Source organism: Sinocyclocheilus grahami, unplaced genomic scaffold (assembly GCF_001515645.1).
Source record: "Sinocyclocheilus grahami isolate Dianchi unplaced genomic scaffold, SAMN03320097.WGS_v1.1 scaffold241.1, whole genome shotgun sequence".
Lineage (NCBI taxonomy): Eukaryota > Metazoa > Chordata > Actinopteri > Cypriniformes > Cyprinidae > Sinocyclocheilus > Sinocyclocheilus grahami.
The window spans coordinates 199,025-205,907 of record NW_015505420.1 but is presented as its reverse complement, the minus strand read 5'-3'; positions in this window follow the sequence as shown (position 1 = coordinate 205,907).

Here is a 6,883-nt window from a genome sequence, read left to right as displayed (position 1 = left end):
TATATATATATATATATATATATATATATATATATACACACATTGTCTTTTTGCTTACTGGATAATTGGTTAGTTTGCTGAGGTCCCTTGCTTTTGTAACATGTGCTGGTGCTTATTAGAAATTCATTGACACTTATTGTGTGTGTTATTGCATCGAAATATTGCAGTTTATTAAAGTTTTATGGGAGCATTAAACAGTGTGCCATTTTTTTTCTTCCATTTTTTGGACCGGTTTGATGATCAGTCGTGATAAAATTCCCCACAGTTAGTATTACCGTTTCATATTTTACTTACCATGAAAACCGTATTCAATCGCCGCGATTTAAACAACTCAGGATAAATAAATAATGTCCAGCATAAAGCAAAGTTTTGCGCACCGCACACAGAGTAGTTTTGTTTTGTGTGAAAACATGGCAGAAAGCTGGGAGGTTTTAAAAGAGTGCTAAGGGAATTATACAAAGGAATATATGAATGAATGAATTATGAATGGACCTCTGAAGGTTCTGACCGTCTTCAGAAAAGATTCAATGCTATTTAGTTTTCATCTTTGCTCCATGTAATACCTAATAAAGAAGTGTTCTTATGGCAATGCTTTGTCCACGGATGTTAAGGGAAACAGCTCTAATTCTGCTGTTCCATAAACGCCACCTAGTGTCAGAGAGTGGATTTACAGAGAGTTACATTTACATTCAGCCTGTGTGCAGTTTTTCGTTGGCCAAAAAAAGGGACCGAATTTGCATACCCTGCTGTAAATTTTGACTGGTTGATGAAATGTGGATTCTACACATTTAAACAATTCGGATACGGTATCTGGAATTATTTATATAGCAGATAAAATACGTATAATCATTTATTAATAAATTATTTTGAATTAACCCTTTTCTTTATCTAAAAGCTGAAATGTGAGGTTTAACATTTTATGAAGCTTTTTCAAAGCTTTATTTGAACATTTCATGCATGTTATTAGATGTGTTGTCAGTCATGTTGTCATTTAAAATCCAGACATCATTGGTAATGTTACTGTTTTGGTGTTTATGCAAACAAACAAAAAAATGTGTTTGTTGATTTTAAATATAAAACTTGGTGAAACAATTTGTGTCAGTACTTTTTGAACATTTCCAGCACATTTTAACAATACCGTGATAATACTGATAACCGTGATAATTTTGGTCACTATAATCGTGATAAATTTTCATACCGTTTCAACTCTAAAAGGTTCTGTAAATAATCACAAACGTAATGCAGAAAAGGCCTGATTTTCTTTGGAATTTGGGCTGAAATATGAGCCGGGCTTGTTTCTGTAGCACCAGTGTCTGCTTGATGCTCCTGCTCTCTGTCTAACATCACCTCATCACGTCCTGCGTGGGGAGGGACAGAGGAGCAGAAACAGCAGGCCAATGCGCTGATCCAGCACATTCACACTGTGTGTTTGGTGTGGATACGAGCGTGAGACGTGCTGCTGTTCTTTGATCTCTCTCTCGCTCTCTCCTCTTTCTCCGTTTTCAGTGCATGGGGGGTGTTTGCTTTTTGGCCAGTTTCCTCTTCTAATCATGACATCATTCTGCCTGAATTGGTTAAAGATGTAGTCAGGATATTCCTCGCTTCCTCATTCAGCCAGGCCTCCCAAATTAGACACAATACTCCACGACCCCCTCAGATAATCTACACTGCACATCCGCCGTGGAGAATAATAATGACAACGGCAACAATACTCGATTAATTTCATGGAGTCGCTGTGAATAGCATATTTTCAGGCATGCTTCTGCGTATAGGTGAGTGTCAGCGATTTCCAGCGAGTGGCCATATGCTGTGATTCGGATGTGAGGTAATTCGATACTGCCGGGTAAATTGAAAGCCTGCGTGATTAAAGGCTTGTTCTGATTATAGCCGATGACTCCACGTGATCTTCTGCTTCTGTCAATAGCACTTAGATTCATTAAAATCAAGCCTGAACTTTAATCTCTTGCAAATCCCCATCACTGAAGTCAAGTCTACATGTGCTTCACATTGGGTCGCGTTCACTGTCAGAAACTCGCCACAAACTGAAACGCAATTAGCTGACATTGATTCATGGTAAGATGTTTTTTTCCTTTGCAAAATGTTAAATATCTTGATGACAACTGTTTGAATTTCCAATTCTCAGTACTTGTCAGGATCATGTCTCTAATCAAAGAACTGTGTAAAACTGTGGAGACAATGACATAACGCAGGATCACACTGACAACAAAACTGGAACCGCCTCTATCACAAAGTTTAACACATCTCCAGCCTCTTGCATGTGTATTAAATGTTTTCACTAATTTCATTGTTTTTTTCTAATAAGAGTGCATTAGTGGTCCATCCACTTTTTCAGTGGCACTGGTTATGAAAGTATTGTTCCCATTCATTTTTCCCCACACTGTAAATGTTACGATAAAGAAATATTATCTTACCTTTAAATTTAATTTTGTTGGTGTAACCTAATTCACTTAGGTTGATTCAGTAATTAAATAACATTTCTTTATTTAAATAAAATCAATTAGTTTTGATGTTACCACATTTAAAGGTTACCATTTTTTTTAATGCAGTGAAGGAAAGAACTACAATCCCATGAAGCATGTAAAAATGGAAAAAGAAAACTATTCATTTATAGTAGAAGTTTATTGCAAAATATGCATATATATTTTAAGAGCATAGGGACACTGGGCAGAGCTAAAGAGCTCTTTTACCACATTTTGCTAGATGTGACTCTCTGATTGGTGGAATTTCTGTATAGCATCATGGGTAATGTAGTTTTTCCTCAATAAATTCCACTATTAAACCATTTTTTAAAATAAGTTAAATTAATGTGAACAGATGGGTTAAACAAAAACATACAGACAATTAACAACCTCTTTGCTCACAACATGTCTGTCTTTAAAGGTTTATCAGTAACCGTTAAAAAAAGGAATGAAATGATTGTTTTTACTTCTGGAACACTACAGTTGCGCTCTATACCATTAAGAGTGTAACACAAAATTGCAACAGTAAAGAATACGTGTGTTTCATCCTAATGACATGGGAAGAACACTGATATCTGTGTATCCATAAAAAAATCTACACTGTACAATCAGATGATCTTATGTCACTTTTACAGTATCTTTACTGTGTTCCCTAGAGACAAAAGACTTGCCTGGACAAGATATTGAATTATAGTGATAAACTAGAGAAACACATTATCAGGTCAGTCCTATAAATGACCTGCAGGAGGAAGCTACATTCACACGTTATTCATTTACACAGCATTCTGTGTGCTGTACTGCTCTGCTCATGTGCTTTTATATAAGTGTAACAAGCGACTGCTGGGCTTTTTAAGCTCACATTTTCTGTATGTACGCTCCTGCGTCTCAGAGGAGGAAAGGTAAACTAGTCAGGAGGAATTTAATTCTTTACAGCCCGCTGTTCACAGTTTGCACAGCGCAGACAGCTGGGCGCCCCAGTACAGTTTAGATCAGAGGCCATGATAACCTGACTCTTGATTTATGGACAGCGTGGCTCTTTGCAATCACCTAATGAGGTGAACTGGATTGTTTACATGTTTATTAAATACCCAGAACCAGCTGGGACCGGTTCAGATGGCGGGCGTTTGTCATCAGAGCTGTCTGTCAGAGTCTTTCAGACCTCTGGAGAATTTACCTGTAATGCTCAATATGCCTTTGAAATTTTTGTTTGTTTCACTAAATGTCGGCAGCTTGTTACCAGGCAATCGAGTCAATCTCAGATGACAGGCAAGAGGCCAACTGAAGCTAACGCTAATTATCCCTCAATGTCTTTACATTGCACTTCAGAAAGCTGGTTATTGTGAAGAAAGCAGAGAATCATATACCTTTCTGTTTCTTAAGTTGTCCAGTCATTTCAGACACATGCATGCGCTTCAGAAACCTATGTGAACACCACGTATGTGTTTACATGACCATGTAAGCCATTAGCAAAATGAGTCAGTCTATCAATTTAACATGTAATGATACTGCATTAGTTCATCTTATAAATGAGGGGAAATTAATGAGTTTGGGGATTTTATGTTCTTTAGCTAACAATACAATTAATATAGATTACACTGAGAAAAAAAATGGTAACATCTAGATTAACTGGATTTGTTCAAGCCAAAAAAAATATATATATAATTTAATATGGCTGAATAAACCTAAATTAAATTAATTTATTTATTTATTTAATATAATTAATTTATACTAATAAAACTACTTTATATGGGTTAAATCAAGTAGAAATGTCTCTTTAAAGAACCAGTTCCAGGTTACCATATTTTCTATGCAAGGCATGTCTACAGTAATGTTAATAGTTATATAACAGAGGGGTGATAGAACTCAAATAACTGTATTTGACATCCTCAGAATTATCAAACTGTCAGTCATGCGAGTGAAATATTAAATACACAAGTAAATTACGAAAAGCAAATTGTGTGTTCTTTTTATTTGAGTCCACAGAATGAAATCCGTCCTCATGACGGGAGTTTCCTCTTGTTCTTTCTCAGGCTTGGCAGTCTGATCTAAGGTTTGCGTATTTGCAGCCGGAGCCTTTGGCTTCAGTTACCGCGACTGAAACGTTTAACAGCTCTCAGTCGACAAACATAAACAAGCTACTTGTGAGCCGGGGCCCTTTTTTGCGTAAAGGAGCTTTCAGAAGGCAATGGCTCTGTGGAAATTAGATCTTGTAATCCCTGCTATTCGTGCTTTCTCAAAAGTGTAAAGAGGGACAAGTGGGGGTAATGCGTTTTACTGCTGCAGCAGCGGGTTTGGGCGACACACACGGTGCCTCGCTCAGTTCCCTAAGCCTATGCCTGATGGGAAAATAGACAAAAGCATGCATGCTAGGCCCCAACTGTTCCCAAACCCTGCTCCCACTGGAGCGCTGGAGGACCTCACCACCTGGGAAAGATTCCCTGCAATCCACAAAAGAAAACGGTAATGTGCAACAGAGCACATTTTTTAAAGCTTGGCCTTGTAAACCCCTGCACAGCAATACCTCCTTTCCATCAGAATGGTATAATTGTCAGACTGCTTTAAAGGAACAGAGCGCAGTGAAGTGAAGTTAGCAGTGCTCTGGATGCAGTAGTGATACTGCTGACTGATAAACCAGCACTCTAAACATACTAATGTGTTTTTATTACTGAATTGCTGGGTTCAGCCACTGCAGGTTTAAAACTAAAATTTAATTTATTTACTTACCATTTACTGTTCTAACAATTTACTTGAAAACTTATTTTATTTTTGGTAGGGTCACTGGCTTTGCACAAACACAAGCAATAACATGTCTACACTCGCTACCGTATCATCTCCCGTCGAATGAGTGTTGTGATCACATTCCACCATACGGCCATACTAGACCACTGCCATTATCATCAGCAAAGGTTAGTCATGCACTAGCAGCGGAGACAGCTTTCTGATTAAAATGCAGGTGATACAGTGAATAGGGCCCTATTATTTATTTTTTCCTAAATAGTTTTTTTATTTATATTTTTTTACTTTTCTGCATTCCATTTTCATGGTTAATTTAAATTTTAGTAAGCAAAAAGTTCAATTTAATCAAAATCTTAAATTGTATACAATTTGCAACATTAAAAGTAAAAAAAAAAAAATCACATTTTGTTAGGGTCCATAATAAATCTGTTTAATTTTTTTTCTGTTCTGTTTTGTTTTTACCTAATTTTGTGTTTTCTGATTTCATTTTTCTGGATTCCATTTTAATGGTCTAATTACATTTTAATAATTAAAAAGAATGTCTAATCGATTGAAATCATAAAACTTTAACAATTTAATTTATTATTTTTACAGTAATAGGCCCCATGAACATATACCGGGCCATTCCCAGCCGGTCCAACAGTTCATCCACCCGAGGCATGGGGTATCCGTCGAACTCGGATACCTCATTGGGGCGACGGAAGTCGTTGCAGAAACGGAGGGTGCTGTCCGGTTTCGGGACCATCACGATGGGGCTGGCCCATGGGCTGCGTGATGGTTCTATCACCCCCAACTTCAGCATCTGTTGAATTTCCTCCTCAATAGCTCGCCGACGAGCCTCAGGGACGCGGTAGGGCCGTTGCCTGACGACGACCTCTGTCAGCGTCCGGATGTCATGCTGCAGGACGTTGGTCCACCCGGGAAGAGAGAACACATCAGAGAACTGACCGACCAGGTGCTGCAGCTCCCTCTTCTGGGCAGCCGAGAGGTGGGGGTTGACATCAACAACCACGGGATCAGAGATGGCGAGGGCCGCGAGCTGGTCTCTAGTCCCCATCCACTTCTTCAGGAGGTTAATGTGGTAGAGCTGCTCGGCTCTCCTCCTTCTTGGCTGACGCACCCGGTACGTCATCAGCCCAATCTTCTCCAGCACCGTATAGGGACCCTGCCAGGTGGCCAGGAATTTGCAGGCCGCATTGGGGACTAGGACCATGACTCGATCTCCGGGCTGGAACTCCCGTGGCTGGGCTGCCTGGTTATAGTGGTGCTGTTGGGCCTGCTGCGCCTTGGACTAATGGCATGACCCGGTCGATCCTTTCCCTCATCTGTTTTACATGCTCGATGACAGAGCGATGGGCTGCCGGCTGCTGCTCCCAGGCTTCCTTCGCCACATCCAGGAGGCCGCAGGGTTGCCGGCCAAAGAGGAGCTCGAAGGGGGTGAAGCCTGTTGAGGCCTGCGGGACTTCGCGGATCCCGAAAAGGACATAGAGGAGCATCAGATCCCAGTCGCGTTTGTCCTCCGCGACCACCTGTCTCAGCATCTGCTTGAGGGTTTGGTTGAAGCGTTCGACCAGTCCGTCGGACTGGGAATGGTAGAGCGTGGTCCTCAACCGCTTCACCCGCAGCAGCCAGCAGAGGTCAGCCATTAGCCGGGACATGAAGGGGGT